Source organism: Sinohyriopsis cumingii, chromosome 13 (assembly GCF_028554795.1).
Source record: "Sinohyriopsis cumingii isolate HCF-2022 chromosome 13, ASM2855479v2, whole genome shotgun sequence".
In the NCBI taxonomy this organism is placed as follows: Eukaryota; Metazoa; Mollusca; class Bivalvia; order Unionida; family Unionidae; genus Sinohyriopsis; species Sinohyriopsis cumingii.
Genome location: NC_142973.1, coordinates 35,097,805 through 35,115,876, shown reverse-complemented (window position 1 = coordinate 35,115,876; position 18,072 = coordinate 35,097,805). Strand labels below are relative to the sequence as shown.

The window sequence follows — 18,072 nt, the reverse complement described above, 5'->3', positions numbered from 1 at the left end:
TAAATTGTAGTGATCATTTATAATCAACATATTTGTGTTATTCTTTACACGTGTATAAAATTCTATATTAGAATATTAAGAGTGTAGACTTCGTACGATCTATAAATAGTTGTTGACGTAGATGTTTACGACCATTAATAACAATATTAAGAATAAAGCATGTTGACAACTTTGGGGTAATTTCTCATTGGCTGGAAGGATCGGGTGGGTTACTAGAAGAATTACGTTTTTTTCCTATTGGTTGGGTTAGGTCAAGTGGCTTCTTTCACGATGTGGGATATTTTCAAAAAGTCACGTACTTAGCAGTAGCAACATGCGCTTTCAAACCCGTATTCTTGCATGTAAATACGTGGAACTGGACAGTTTTGTTCGGTCTTATTTGTTATGTTTTTGTTGTAACATCAGTCTTCAGACGTATTTAATGCTGTGTTCAGATATTTTTTAGAGGAAACGTTTGTTTAGAATATACATTGGAACTACGAAGTTCTAACTAGACTAAAATAGTATTCTAGGACTATTCTGAACTATTCAAAGGAGTTTTCGACAATGCCATTTTGACACATCAGGACTGCTAACAGACTAGTGCATTCGAGGATCTGAAATTAATTCGAAATGTTCCATTCTTTTGGACTTGAAAAGAATTTTATGATTTTGGATTCATTTGATAATAATGTAAGTCCCTCTTACATTTTCATTTATAATTATATTTAAATTATTTGTACTGTTTTTCAAAACTTGTTGGTTTTACTTCAATCTGTTACTTAGTTTATTTAGATAGAGTAGTAACAATCCGATTTTCACCGTCTCTATAGCTGAATGTACTTGTATCGTATTTGCTGATATATTCATCACTGGCATTGTATGTGTTAATATTGCTAAGCATCTCCTAATATTTCTACGAACACTTTAATATGTATGTCTAGACTGCTGAGGAATCGTAAATCCCATCTATTGAAAGGGCACGTTCATTGAAATATAGCTCAATGGTTTGAAGCAATTAAATGTGTCACTATATTTAATACCTTCCTCATATATTTCTCCATAGAGTGTACACCTACTGCAATTTCAGTGATATTCACCTAGTGCCTTTTACACGCTATGAAAATGAAACAAGATATGGATCACAATAGAAAAATAAACTTACACAGGAATTGCTGTTAAAACTTTTATTGACAATGAGTCGGAGACAATGTATCCAATCTTTGTCAGTGCATGACCAGCTAAAATCTCCCAGTTGTTTTAAAGTTCATCTTACCAGCAATATCTTTGATGAATACAGTTATACCCATTGATAAGCTGAATGAATTATCCAATATATTGACGCTTACAAGGGTCAATTGTATAGTATAGAATGAGCGGCATAGCTAGAGTAAATATATTTGTCATAACCACGGATATGACATTTACTGTTGTGAATATGACTCGTCTCATTCAAGTGTATAAAAAAGTGATAAATTAAACACTGAATTTGACTCAATTACAATAAAGAATAAACGCATCGAATGTTGAATGACATAGCGAATCGATGAGAAAATAGGTATGTTACCGAGCGAATACAATTAGTTGTAGGCTGATATGACTGCCTCGGCATGATGTCTATGTACGACAAAGATTATAGCATGATATGTACCATAAGCTATTTAGTTATAAAATATTGAAATATAATATCATATCGATAATGGTGTATTTGTGCTGTACTCAAATATCCGGGCACTGCAGCGAAGTATGAGTCATATCCACGGATATGACATTACTTTTACAAATACGACAAGTCTAATTTAAATTTATAATAAATTGCAAATTCTAAATTAAACACTGAATTTGACTAAATAAAAAAGGAACGCATCGAATGATGAGTGACAATTAACAATAGGCCAAAATTAGTCGTATACAGATAATGCCGGTAATATTAGCAAATTCATAGAGGATAACAGGGCGTGATTTAAATAATAATGCTAGAATCATTTTCCAAAATAAATGAAGATACATATTTTTGTAATCATTGTTTATCCCGTTCTTAAATTAAAAAGAAGCAAATTATGTATGCAATTTTGCTATATAACAAAAAGCAATGCCATATCCGCAAACATATCATATCAAAGAATATGAGTCAAATACGTACTTTAACTATACCCTAGAAAGAGTCCTCTCCAGCTGAGGGTTAGGTGTCTACCATAGAAAGAGTTTTCTCCATTTAATGGTTAGGTGTCTAACACAGAATGAGTTCGCTCCAGTTTCGGGTTAGGTATCTACCATGGAAAGAGTTCTCTCTGATTTCGGGTTAGGTGTCTACCGTATAAAGACTTCTCTCCAGTTAAGGGTTTGGTGTCCACCATAAATAGAGTTCTCACCAGTTTAGGGTTCGGTCTTTACCATAGAAAGAGTTATATCTGGTTTCGGGTTAGGTGTCTACCGTATACAGAGTTCTCTCCAGTTGAGGGTTTGGTGTCGACCATAAAATGAGTTCTCGCCAGTTTAGGGTTCGGTGTTTACCATAGAAAGAGTTCTCTCCAGCTAAGACTTAGGTGTCTACCGTAGAAAGATTTCTTTCCAGTTTCGGGTTAGGTGTCTATCGTAGAAAGTATTCTCTCCATTTGAGGGTTAGGGGCCAACCATAAAAGGAGTTCTCACAAGTTTAGGGTTCGGTGTTTACAATATAAAGAGCTCTCTCCAGCTAAAGGTTAGTTGTCTGCCGTAGAAAGAGTTCTCTCCAGTTCTGGGTTAGGTGTCTACCTTTATAAGAGTTCTCTCCAACTGAGGGTTAGGTGTCTAGCGTATAATTTAATCACTTTAACACTCCTGACAATTCAAGTATTCACAAGTTCGTCATCAATGAATTTCTTGAATCAGATCATATTACCGAAAATAAAATGCCCACAACTCTTTGCAAATGACTGAATATAAAATACTAGTTCTTTATAGTGTACATGTAACACATTGGCAAATTTGATTCTATTATTTATCTGCCTGAATTCATAAGTAGATTAATTCTACCCTATTCCAGGCAATGGTATTAATATACCAACTCTTCACGACCAAACCATCTCCTTTAAATAATAATATAATAATTACACGTAACTGTTATGGCGGTCAGGTGGTTTCCCTTGTCTTGTCGATCTCATTAAGTTGCTAAGGGTTTTCTCGTCCTACGTGTCTCTTTGGCTAGTAGGAGTTACATCAACATCCGTATTCTCTCGATCTGGCATGGTTTCTTTTCAATCTTCTGTAAAACGTTGAATGCCAGATAACTAATTGATCTTCATATGTTGCTGTGTTCCCTTTGTGCTGACCATATTGATTGGTTTGGATAATAAGATTTATCTATAAAAAATTCTATCTTGCCTGTATCTATACTGTCCCCAGGTATGATTTTAATATAATTGGTTAATTCCATCTCCCACCCTACATCGGTCTTTATTTCTCTTATATATCACTATAGGAATTAATATATTGAGAAATCAACATCATCGATACCACACGTAAGGGGGCTCCGAGTGGCCATGTGGTCTACAGCGCTCACCGTTACGGATCACTGCCATCTCACCTCTGTCTGCGTGGGTTCGAGTCTCGGGTTTGGCCAATGTGGGTATGTGAGAAAGCTAGCCAGTAGCTTCCCGTGGGTCAGTGGTTCTTTCCGGGGTTTTCCCGAGTTCTTCCTCCACCATTTATACTGGCAGCCAAGTATAGCCTATCTTGCACTGAAAAAAAAAGGAGTTACACCTTACAACGACAACCACACCTAAGCAGTTATAACGCGTCACGTGCCGTAACAAAGCAAACATAATTATCGTGATCTTTATCACTTATAATGACATCTGTCTGCTCCAAAAACCCTGCCTTAAACGTCACACCATACACGTACTGATTGCGGACAATAACTTTATTTCACTTTAAATTCTTTTGTCAAGGCTTGCGAGGTATCATCAGTGCACGTCGGTACTTTGACTTTAAACTAAAGATGACTACTTGGAACAGGAGAAAGATTTACTTCAAGATACAGTCCAGATACACTCATTTATTCAACATACAGGTATAGAACACTAGGTAAAAGAATATTTCTAAAACAATTTGTCAAAAAGTACAAAACAAAGCATGTGTTGTCATGCTTGACTTGCATTGAATAAAACCTACGATTCTAAATTGCCATTTATAAATGAGATGCGATATCACGCCTTTCTTACCTGGCACCTTGGTAATTTTCACAACCATCGTTGCCTACCTAGCTTTTAGCGCGTTTGGTGATAAACACCTTATAAACAAGCTAATATTCTCTGAAAAACAGCAATCTTACTTTAATTTACTCTTTATATATTAGAGGTGCGCGGTATGGCCAGTTAAACGCAGTATCTTTTTCCCCGGTGGTACGTAGGAAAGTATTTTTTCACTGTGCCGCTAGTTTGGTAGTTTTCTTATGTAAGGAATCTACGGATATTCCTATGTAATCTTGTCACGAATTAAATGGTATTAACATCACGTTTTCATTTCACTGGACACAATAAATAACAAAAATATTAACTTATTGTTTAAGAAAACTAGTTTATTGATCACAAATTATTACAGTTATAATTACCTATATTCTCCTTTAATCACATGTTTTGCACGTGTCACGTATGCCTACGTCGTGACCAAATGGGATGATGTGCAACATATTCGGACCAAATCTAAATTTTTGGAAAACTTTCTGATTTAAACAAAAATGGCAACGTTAATTTTAGTTCTTATTTTGCGTATGCTAATGTGTCAAATACATGTTTTCCATTGTAAGACTCAGAATCATCCTTAGATTGTCAGGACAGCCATTCTTTTCTGTTGGAAGTTTACTTAATTTCTCTAGTTCACTAATATTTTCTCGTTTGTTGAGTCATTGTGCTTTATATTTACTTGTCCTCAATGATAAATATTTTTTCCGGATGTTGACTTCCCACTCAAAGTTTCCCTGCCTATTATATAAATGGTGTAGAAAGTAAAATGCATGCTTCAGTGTGAACACTTCCTATTTGCTCTCGTCAATACAATGTCTTTCTCAGATTTTCAGCTAAGTTGTAAGCCTAAACATCCAAATTAAGTTAGTTTTAGACTACAACTTATGCGATAATTGACATGTACATAAAAAATTCATCTACTTTAATGTACTTGTCTTTATCTTCCTAGACCATCAAGCAGGTGCATGTAAATGCATTATGCTTTTCTTTTCAAATTTTTCAGTGATATAAAGCAAATTATTTGTAAATTATTCACAACATGACGTAAACACTCACACAACGTAGTACCCGACTCTAACTTATCAAATGAAAATTTAACAGAAACTTACAGTATTGTGAATTAAATCACAAATAATCCTGAAAATGTTTTTAAACACTGTTAAAATATTTGTGACGTCAGCAAGACAAGTGCAGTATAGGGTATGTGAACAATAACCACCTCCCACTGACAACAAGCAATTCTGTAAAAATTTATGCTTTGTGTCTTTTAGCACGGGGAAGAACATAAAGATCAAGTTTGGATAAAGTACCACACATGCGATATAGTGTTCGACACTATGCAGCAAACGTGGTCTAACTCTTACCTACAATAATATTAAACATCAATAAACAGTGTTCGCACAGTGGAAAACTAACTTGCTACAACAAAAACCAACAAGATAACATGCAAAGCATTAAATAGCCCAGAACAAAGTGACTAAATATATGTTACAATTACACTGAGTGGGAAAAAATCAGTCGTGAAATTAAATTTCTGACTAATTATTATTACGACTATTTTTTAAACATGGCAATTTAATTTTACAGATCTGTCACTAATATTTTTTTATTACAGTTGAAGGCGTCTTGTAAAGCTCCCATGCGTGGCAGTCTTATTAAAATAACACACCCTTCCAAAATCCACCCGAGTAGGAAGAAATTATTTCGTTCAAACGTCATATCAAATCGTGCAATTTAAATTGTGTATTTATATCATTAATAGTATTTATCAACTATGACAAATGTTTTCTTAATTGATACATAACTAAAAAGATTATGACAGTAAAAGCCGTGTTTTAATGCTTATATATTTGACAGTTGTATTAAATAATTGCTTATCTTTCCCAATTCATTATAAGCAACTTTCAAAATTATCACAAAAAGAAACAAACGAACACAAAAATCTTCATAATGACGCTCAGGGCCCATTATGATTTCTAATTCATATGAATGAGCAGTCGGTCTTAAAATGGAACTAACTTCAAGACTATATTTCCAGGAAACCGAGAATGAATGTAGACTGTTTTTGTATAATGCACAGTGTTTCTCTTGTAGATATCTTTACAATTATTCAGCATTCATACGTGAATTAAAAAATAAAATAAAATAAAATAAAAATTACAATTAAAAAGGAAGTCAGAGGGCACTGATTAGAAAAGAAAAATATAACATCTTTAAATGTATATCGACCAATTGTATCATATCATTTGGGTCATAACATTTTCGGAAATCAGTCTGAGTTTATCAAGTAGGTCTACAAGATAAAATACGAAGCAAAACAACGCCATGTTTCGTGGGAGGCGAGGTCGACGGGGCGGAAGAAGAGGCTCAACACAAGGTAGACGAAGATACGGTTTCTTCCAATGTAACAAGTGCAACGCCCATTGGGAGAGTTCTCATGTGTACAGAAAAGGCGGATATGTAAGTTCGTGTAGCTGTGTTCGTGTGTCGGTCGTATGAAAAATTCTTGCTTCCTTCTTTTTCTCTCTCAACTTTTTCTTTGGAGGGACCTTCCGTCTACTTGTCTTCCGTTGCAACTAGAGAAGCTGACACTCTTTAAAAGTCCATCTGATAACACATATATATTTAACATTAATCTTGCCCAGACAATATCCAAAACATTTTACATATTGCATACCCACAACCTTTCCTCTAACTAATGCGTTTAAGAGAAAGATACAGAGTATGCCCATTCATAAAAGAAACCTAAGAATTTCATGCCGATGACAGTGGTTTCTGGTTCCCCAGAAAGCTTGTCATTTCTTTGGCATGGCATGCAGCCCTGCAGTTTAATGTGATAATCAGGTGGCCTATACAAAGAGCTCTTGTATGGCGAGAGCGGTTAAGCGTAAAGGTTCATTTGATTGAATTCCCGAGCCCATTTGGCATAGTGGACTATTTCAAACATACAATGATATGAATATACAGAATGGCCTAGCATGGGTTTGCTTAGTTTTGAAGGGGCTAAATAAGATTGACATCAAGATAGTTTCTTATTCCTCATTCCAGACTGAATAAAGAATAAGTAACTACTTACCCATCGAATTAGGAATAAGTAACCAGTTGCTACAATAAATCTCAAATTTCACACATGTATGTTTTATGTGGTTTCCCTTTTACTCAAGTCATTTGCAAGCTTTTCGAACCCAAATATTAATACTGCACGCCATGCATCACAAGACACGACCCAAATGCCTAACACAACTAAGTAATCCTATGTCAAATTACTACATAGGTATACATATCAATATCTTAAACCATTCCTACATATAGTTCGCGATATGTCTGTATTTAGCTGTATATAGCTGGTATTTCACTAATTGGATTAGAATTACACCAATGCATGTCCTAAAGAGCTTTCATCTGCATTTACTGAGTGGTAACTGTTGCGAGTCTATGCTCTTAAAATAAGTAAGTGGAAAGAGTGAAGACAACATGCTCTGTAAAATGTAAAAAATATTGTATTTCTCTAGAATACAAAGTGAAAAATGGGAAGAAACATAAAAATTATACGGCTTTGCCAATTAAATCCAAAAATAATCCAAGAAATAAAGACACAAGTCCTAGTAATAAAAAGTCCTGAATGAAACTCAGTTCAAGTCCCGAAGAGATCCAAAATTAAAGGTGATGACGTGCGTGTTATAGCCTAAAATGTACTGATATGCCGTCAGTCTCTTCTTGAATCACAGAAATAATAATCCAGGTTTGAATTCAGTATAAATTCCAATGAATGTCTTTATCCAAAAATTTTATCACAGCACTTTTGTATTTCCAGAGAAAATAATCATTTGAATTTAATAATTTGAAAAAAATAAAATTCAGCCCAACTGGTCACAACTTAATACAACTTGTTTGATGTTAAAGCACGACTAGTAAAATTTTCACAGTCACATAATTCATATAGTTCTCTGTTTCACCGCAGGTCACAATTAGCATTTTTTTTAAACAACCATTACTTAATGAAAAATAACATTCCAGAATAATCTAAAGAACCTGGTTTATTTACAACACAATAGCCTTTACAATTCTCTTAGGAATCTCCAAAAACCCTGACACTAATCAACATATTTACTCCTTCTTTGTTTACCTGAATAATAATCCTGATAATAAGCTCATACACATAGAGAATAATAAAGCTATTATTAGTTGTTTACATAAATAAAATAAAATTTTTAAAAAAGTCAATCAGGTCAAACAGACATGAACTCAGTTTTGGACAAGGTCAAGTCCAGTAAACAATGTAATGAAATAATAAAATAAAAACTAACAAACAGACAAAATTAAATTAAATATACATAACGGTAACCAATTACATACTGAATTGGGAATAATAAATAAATAGAAAACGCGGTATGAATAAGGAATTAGTATTCAATGTATGTGAAAATAGTTGAATCGGGAATAAGTAACATGTTGCTTGGCACTCGGCATTAAAATGTTAGTGTTACGACTGGTGGACCTGGTGGCACGATAATGTGACTGGGTGGGACATGATGCTACATGTATGCATAATGATGCCTCAGTGCTAGACATCATTATAAACTGTCACACTGCAGACATCGGAGCGATACGACTGGAAAATTGTTAAAGCTACGTTTAAAACAATCCAAATCTGACACACACACACACACACGCTTACACACACACTGAGATTCCCACCCTACACACACCCAAAATAGTGTACACCCACCAGTCAGAATTAAAGCCATTGATTTTAACCTGGAAACTATTGAGATTCACACCTAACCCAGTGGAATTAGCCCATGATTCAGATCTTCGACACCCTGTAATCTCACCCTGTAATCATACATGATTGTCGGATTTAAAACGCTGAATATGATCGAAAAAGAGAAATCGCAAAAGTAACAGTAAAATTTTAAATCTCCCTAACTGTGATGTTCATTTGCATTACATTAACTTAAACAAATGGATCCAACCAAAAAAATCTGGAGGTGACATCCGCTCCTGTATCCTTTCTTACCTGCAGAAACATAGACTTACTGTTATCGTTTTATTATTATTATTATTATTATTATTATAAACGTCGTCGTCGTTGTTTTTCTTATCTAAGGTTTGTGTTTAATGTTATAATACTTAGGATTACTACCAACAAGAATGTAAAAGTTGCCGGATAGCAGTCAGTCCCTACAAGGTAGAACCCATCAAATGCAAGATGTGTGGAGAAGAAAATTGCATATGCTCGGATGAGGACAGAGAGGAACGCCATAATGATTCGAGCAGACCTCACCGTAGCGACCTGTGTGAGAGGTGCAAGAAGGGGCTCCAATGCGGCAGATAATGAACAACAAAATTTAATCTTCATCCCCTGTCCCACCACTGTGAACGACAAAATACCCACGAAGATTAGAAGGAAGAAAAATGTTTCAGATCACCGGTGTATAAGTCGTCAAACAGGGTATTGAGGAAGTTAATTTGTCTGTTGATCATAAGTGAATAGATACTGATTCAGTTTTATTTTAAATATATCTATATACAAATGATTGCAGTTTTACAATTTAAATGTATGTGTCTGTGATCAAATTGTTGTATGTCTCATTGGCTGCTTCAATTATATAAGGTATTATTTCTTGAAACGGATTTTATATTTATTTCCCAAACACAATTTTTATCGTTGTAGATCATTTTTCCAGACTAGATTTTTTGATGGGATGGTTAATTTACGTTATTTTCGATTACCCTTTGATATATTGTTAATTCTTTACATTTTATTAAACAGAATTAAATGAATAGTTGTTGTATTTACTTGTCATTTGTATATTTCACAAAAAATACGTTTCACTTTTGTGGAATGCAACGAGAGTTCATCTACGTTCACTTCAATAAACAAATTGAATTGACAGTTTATCTTTAAGATTTACGGTTTATCAGATTTACTACGAATACTACAAACCTGGATACAGTTTTGCAAACCATAGCAAAAGATAAATTTGCCAGATAACCTCCTTGGTTACTTGACTGCTTTTATTTTGATGTCAAAAGAATATTTTGTATTAAATCAGTAGTGTCATGGATTAGAAATATCCTCCATCGTACTACTTACCATCCTAGTATGATAAATTAACGAAAACTGTCATGACGGAACACAATTTACAGCAACTGTGAGTTTAGTTTCATTTAAACATTAAAAAATAATGCTATGATGTGGAAAGGTTTGTTGCAAACACGGATTACATATACGATACCGCAAAGCATCGTACAACTATCAGACACAAGTATATAATAAAGAAAGATGTAAAAGTCTGATGAGATTAGTTGCTTTTTCGAGGTTGCATGATTACATACGAAAATTAAATTTTCCCTACGAATTGTTATCATTTTGTCACTTTACGTTGGTAACAACAAAAACTTGATAAAGTTGTCCGATAATTTTAGACTAGAACTGATGTGGTAAAAATATAATTTCAGCAGTTGATGAACTAGAACAATTCGTCAAAAATAGATAACAAGCTAAAACAAAAGAAGGTGAATAAGAACTTTGTAGACAAGGACCAAAATGCTGACAGTCTTTTAACTGGGTCTTCACATAATTTAGAAAATAGTGATATGATTGACGTTAATTTGTATTGATGCTAAAGGTTGGAGGAACTGGCTTATTTTACTTTTTAAAATATGTTGTATATTTGTAATCCTTTTTTGTGATGTATGTACACATTTTGTTAAAACGGCAAATAGCTAGCAAACTAATTCTAGTGGTACGAATCTATAGTCTTAAACTAAATTTTAAAAAAAGAGCGGACAGCAACAAATTTCGTAAAATTAAAATTTAATTTATTTCTCTAAATTACAAAAGTGAAAAATGAAAAACAGCTTACAGCAGAGTGAATGAAATGCTAAATAGACCTAAGTTCTATCGAGTCCAAAAGTATCGGGTAATCTCAATATGTTATATTGGTATTCCAAATGATTTTATTATCGTACTGGTGTGATAAATGAATAATACTGATATAATCCCAAATACCTTGAAATGAATTCGCAGTAATCCAGAATATAATTCCAAATATGTTGAGTACTTTGTAATTCCAATTAATGACTGAAATAAATGAATTCTCTCAAGTAAATGCAACCAAATGACCCCTCTGAGACCTATGGTTATTACTAGTAAATCCCAATTCTCCGTATTCTGTTATATAGGTAACTAAAATGTAATAAAGAGATTCGTATTTAGATTCTAGAATAATCTCAACTCGTAATCGAAATCAGCTGCTTTAAAACTGGCCAATCAGGAATCATGTCAGCTTGACTTTTCAAAAACTCTTTCAATCAGATCACGTGATGTTTACATGGACAAAAGTCCAAATTAACCTTGGAACTTATGTAAGAATTCGAGAATGGCCCATCTTTAATGTGCAAACTTACGGTCAAAGAGGAAATTAGTTTTGAAAATATTATTAACTAAATGATCCTTAGAAATTATGATAATGAAAATAATAAACATAATATAGATATACATAACAGAAGAAAAAACAAAAAGATTTAATAAAAATACACGATGACCTGAAAATTTCCCAACTTGACAAATTGTACTCATGAAGTATTAGTAAACTGCCAATAACTTTTGGTTGAATCTGTTTCTCTGAAAACATTTTTTCATTTGGTTTTCTGTTTCTTTTGTCACATATTTCAAGGTCCAATTTAATTGGTGCTATATTTTTATTTGAGAACTTATTCAACAATTACATGACCTCCTAGTTCTCTATATTCTTGCACAGTACGTGAAGGTTCTCCACTTTTTAATTGTTTTGTCGTAAATCCCCTATTACAGTTTCAGATTATCTTACCTGTTGATAAAAAGGTTCGTGTATGTTTATTGCTAGTATATTTATATCAATGTAAACTTGTCTTGTCTGTCTTTCTGAAATGCTGACATGTAAATATTCTGTAGTTTTTTCTGGGTCCTGAACCGCTTCTACCAATTTTTTAAAGGTAGGAAACACATCGCCTTTATTAACATCTCAGCACCGGAGATATCCACATACTACCTATATGCCCCCATGCTTGACAGAATATCCATTTTACTTATGACGACCTAAGCATTCAGTCGTGTAATATAGTGGGCTTAGTAAAATCACAAACACCATAACTCCTTTCTTCATTATTCATGAAATTTGACATTATTGGTTATATGAAACTTCATAAAAATCATCAGAGGACTTTGATACTTTTTACGAAGATTATGACCCGTATAGTTGTGTTCGTAAAAATGTGGGTAAAATAGAAGTACTAACCTTCCTGTGCTTAAATCTGTAGTAATGAAAGATTTTGTGAAAAGAATATTCGACAGGTTTCGTAATAAATTATTGTAGTCATCAATGCGTAACGTTATTAGTGGTAAAACAGTAAATATTTAAATAGATATATATAGGAAGGTGAAAAGCTCTTTCCGAATACGAAAGGCAATAGCACGTATTTCGAAAGAACACTAGGTACAAGGTACGGTTGTGTTTTGAACCCTATCCCATTTAATTAACGATTTGATTATACAGCAGTATGTGCATATTTATCTCAGAAAGGAGAAGGGAGATATCAGGTAAAGGGATGTTTGGTTTTTCAAAGATCGACTTACTGAATGTGTCCCTTACTATAAGTATATGGGTTTATTTTTCACCTAAAGTGTTGGTTTGGACAAATGCTTAGTGAAGAAGATGTTCTTAAAACGTTTGATTCTGTGATTAAAAAAAACATGGCTTGCTATGGATCAGAAATTTGGAGATATGATTTTAGTAGAGATATTGAAATTGTGCAATACAACTTTTGCAAAGAGTACCTTAAAACTACCAATAATGTAGTTGTGTTAGTGGATTGCGAGAAATACTAACTTTGTAATTCTTATTTTTCACGATCTATTAAATAATGGCTAAAGTTTCTAAGAATGCTTTCCACATGCAACCCTAACTGACGTTATTTAATTTTGAAAAGATTGGATGAAGCCAACCGTGTCAAGTGGGATACCAAAGTTAAAAACATGTTATTTCGCTACGGTTTGGTTATCTCTGGCTAAATCAAGATAATGGAAACAAAAACGATTTTCTCTCCATGTTCGCAAAGAATTCCAAAACTGACAAAGCGATAATAAAGTTCATGTAAATGTTTCTAGTTTAGTATCTATAATACATTTAGAACCTGGAAAAATATCTATCATGTGGATTATCATACTTATTTAGGAAGTTACATTCTAAATTCAGGTGCTCGGCGAAGATGCTGAAAATAGAGATAGTAAGCAGGACTGAGAATAATAATAGGTACTGTACATTATAAAAACCCAGATTTTATTTTATAGAAGATGAATACTATCTCGTTTGTATTTGTCCATCTTACTGTAATTTAAGAAAGAAACACTTTAATGAAGTTTATTATCTCTATCCGTCTGTAGAAAAATTGGTATCCCTCATGAGACACAATAATGCATTAATTATAAGAAATCTTGCGTACTATATAAATTGTGGTTTTTGTCTGAGACAATATTTGGTAACACATACGAATGGTGAATGATATATTTTATTTGTAGTAACACATTTATAACATCATACAGTGATTATTTGTACGAAATTTGTCTACTCATGTTGCACGCCACATTTTATCACACGACGACACACACTATATTTACTTGAATTTTAAAATACTGCCTGGTGTCCTAAATTACTGAATTTATTATTATTAATATTAATAGCAGTAGTAGTAGTAGTAGTAGTAGTAGCAGCTTCACTGTTGTACTGAACTGACTTCTCTAATTGTGCCAATTTCAAGGGATTTCTCTGACTGTGTCAATTTCAAGGGATTTCTTTAATTGTGCTAATATTCACTGTTATCACTATCATTTCTGTCTATGTAATCATCACTATCAGTGCCGTCTTCGTTGTCATCATCACTACCTTCGCTGTCATCACTATCTGTGTTATCTTCGTTTGGTATACTATGTGTACTGGGTACGTCATTCAACATCAACAATGTCATACAATGACTTTTCATGCGTTTTATTACATGCCTCTCCGACTTTTCGACGTTTAAATTCTAACGCCATTCCTAATTTGGTTATTTTTCTAGAAGTTGCGGACACGTATTTGAAAAATCACACAATCATTTAATACATTACCAAAGTCATCTCCAACAGTACGACCGGAGATGGCTTGGCCGAAATAAATTTCAAACTGTCGTGGTGTAAAAAAGAGAACAAAGCAATAAAAGAAATATATTCAGTGAAAGACAAACCAAGCTGGAACATGCCAAGTTGATTAACTTTATTGCATATTTATGTCGCACGTTTATTTGAAGGAAATTTTATACCTAAGTACATACGCTTGTAGCACGTAACATTACAAACAGCGAAGATGCACAACGAATGAATAAAATCCAGATAACAAAAACTGAGCGAACTGATATATATATATATATATATATATATATATATATATATATATATATATATATATATATATATATATATATATATATATATATATAAAGAATAAACTAAGTATGTCCATTTTTGGTGGGATAGTGGAATCCAGTACTGTTTCATACACGGAATAGCGCTTTATTAATTGTATGACAAATTACCTTTAACACGAACACAGGCTGGATAGCAAAGTGCTATAACATATTTGCTTCCTTCCTCTGCGATCCCGGTTTCTTTCACAGGATCCAGCATGCACAAGGGTAAAGTTGTAGTCCAGCCAATGGATGTGGTCTCCTCCAGATTTTCCGGTTTACTTAGCACAAAAGACCATATGTTGCCAACATCTGTGTCGTCGAAAGTACTTAGTATGCTTCGTGAGAATAAACCGTCAGAAAGATAAATATAATTTAAACTTTAAACGTGGCCATATTTTTGTGATTTGGCCACTATATCCATGTCTTGACTTATTTCTTATATATACATGTGGTGCAAATTTACAAACAAAGTACCAGTTTGCTTATGTGTTACCTCAAGACTTGTTTGGAATGTATGTACCGTGGTGTACGTTTGATACACGAAAACGTCAATATCTGTTCGCCACTAGTCAGCCATGAATCTATTATATACATAGATCCTTTTGTAGATGATTATTTACTCACTTCCATTTATAACATGCATATACACTGTTCGGTTAACCATTTTTTTAAAATCAGCATATTTTATTTTATTTTGTTCCATTTAATTCGCTTCCACAAATGATTGATGGTAAGTTATACTTTCAGAGCCCAAGTAATGGTGTCATATATATATATATATATATATATATATATATATATATATATATATATATATATATATATATATACAAAGAATACTGGACACGTATTTATTTGATCTAGCAAGAAGCCAACAAAACATCCTTCTACAACTGGTACTTTATTTCAATAAATTTGCAAGATGATCTGTGTTCATATTTGCAAAAGTATCAACTAGAAGTTAGGCTTTGCCATGCCAATGGTTGATTCAAAACATCAAAACAACTACTTCATTCGAATGTTGAATGACATAGCGAATCGATGGAAAAATAGGTATGTTGCCGAGCCAATACAAGTCGTTGTAGACTGATATGACTGCCTCGGCATGATGTCTATGTACGACAAAGATTATAGCATTATACGTACCGTAAGCTATTTAGTTATAAAATATTGAAACATAATATCATATCGATAATGGTGTATTTGTGCTGTGCGCAAATATCCGGGCACTGCAGCAAAGTATATGAGTCATATCCACTGATATGACATTACTTTTACAAATATGACAAGTCTAATTTAAATTTATAATAAATTACAAATTCTAAATTAAACACTGAATTTGACTAAATAAAAAGGAATGCATAGAATGATGAGTGACAATTAACAATTGGCCAAAATTAGTCGTATACAAATAATGCCGGTAATATTCGCAAATTCATACAGGATAACATGGCGTGATTTAAATAATAATGATATAATCATCTTCAAAAATAAATAAAGACATATTTTTGTAATCATTGCCTATCCCGTTCTTAAATTAAAAAAGGAGCAAATTATGAATGCAATTTTGATATATAACAAACAGCATTGTCATATCCGCAAACATATCATATCAAAGAATATGAGTCAAATACGCACTTTAACTATACCCTAGAAAGAGTCCTCTCCAGCTGAGGGTTAGGTGTCTACCATAGAAAGAGTTCTCTCCATTTAATGGTTAGGTGTCTAACTCAGAATGAGTTCTCTCCAGCTTCGGGACAGGTATCTACCACAGAAAGAGTTCTCTCTGGTGTCGGGTTAGGTGGCTACCGTAAAAAGAGTTCTCTCCAGTTTCGGGTTAGGTGTCTACCATAGAAAGAGTTCTCTACACCTAAGGGTTAGGTGTCTACCGTATACAGAGTTCTCTCCAGTTTTGGGTTTTTTGTCGACCGTAAAACGAGTTCTCACCAGTTTAGGGTTCGGTGTTTACGACAGAAAGAGTTCTCTCCAGCTAAGAGGTGTCTACCGTACAAAGATTTCTCTCCAGTTTCTTTTTTTTTGGGGGGGGGGGGAGTGGGTGGCACCAGACAGATGCCCCCCCCCCCCCCACTTAACCAAAGAGAAAGTTTGTTTATGTGTTTGTGTTTCCTCCAATGATCTGTTGTGTCTGTTGTTTTTATTAAAAAGAATTTTACAAAACAAGTTTTATTTAGAATTTTGTCGGGGTATTCCAAAGACCCTAGTGTATCTGAAAGGGTTGTTCTTCCGAAACAGATTTCTATCACCTAATTTCGGGTTTCCTTCCCTTTGTTCTTTTTTAGTGACCTTGCTAGTGGTCTCCTATGTCCCGTGTGTGTTATCTGTTGGTGCTATTTGTTTTGTTTGCTATATACTGTTTCTATGTTGGGACTTCAGCTGTGTTCAAATTTCAACCCAGTTGTCCTATCACCTCTCTACTGGGAGGCTATATAATTTTGAATTTAGACGAGATAGCGTTGCGCTGTTGTGAAATTGAAACCCTAGTGGTTTATATGTTTGTTATATGGTGTCGCTCTCGTATTTTCCAATTAAGACAACTGTGCTCGAGGTGGGGTCTGTACTTTTTTTATTTGATTGTACTTCTCTCCTCTTGAGCAGATTGTCTTTTAGTTATTTATTTCCAAATTTCCGAAAGGTTTTAAATTTTTTAAGAAATTAGAAGGGTTAGAAGAAAGCAGGAAGGAGAAGTTGGACCTAGGTGTTAAGAGTTTCTGTTTTTTGTGTTATGTTGTATTTATTTTCCCTTTATGAATTTTTTCCATTCTCTTCCACAGGCCTGCTGACTTCGCGTGGCGCCTTGTGATATAGCCCTGTGGTTCATTGATAGTACTTGCTCCATAAAGGGCCCTGTCCCTCCCCCTACTCCCCCCTAAATGGGAGGTTTGCGTTGTGCATAGGGTCGTCCGTTAGTCTCTTCCAATTTTTATAATTTGTCTACATTTTAACATGGTGTCTACTATGTAGTTTGTAACTGCGTATAAGGTTTTTTTGTCAAAATTTCCGTCAAGATATAACAGGTTCTGTGTCTTGTATGTAGTATTCTCTTTAATTTCGTTAATTATCTTCTGTCTTAGAGTCTGTCTTTTTTTCACACTGTATTGTAGTATGTATTTTAGTAAAATTATATTTTTTGCACAGTGGGCATTTTGGCGATACTCTGATCATATGCCGCCTCACTGCGACTTCTCTGGTCAACCATGCATTATGCATGTATTTGAAACAGAGGCTTTGCTTTTTTAAGGAACCTAGTTTAACCCAGTTTCCCCATGCTTTATCCCAGTTCACATGTATATTTTCTATCTCTACTTTACTCTTAGTTTTCCTTGTTATGTCTTCCCTGATCCAATTATATGTCTTGTCTTTT

The 18,072-nt window shown here is 33.8% G+C and overlaps 1 long non-coding RNA gene across 1 annotated transcript; it reads left to right on the top strand.

Moving 5' to 3' along the window:
* The first annotated feature begins 337 nt into the window (after positions 1-337).
* LOC149785194 (uncharacterized) lies at positions 338-9,989 on the top strand. The gene is made up of 3 exons (XR_016425371.1): positions 338-672; positions 5,818-6,662; positions 9,340-9,989. It is a non-coding gene; the product is annotated as an uncharacterized LOC149785194 (long non-coding RNA).
* The last annotated feature ends 8,083 nt before the right edge of the window (positions 9,990-18,072 follow it).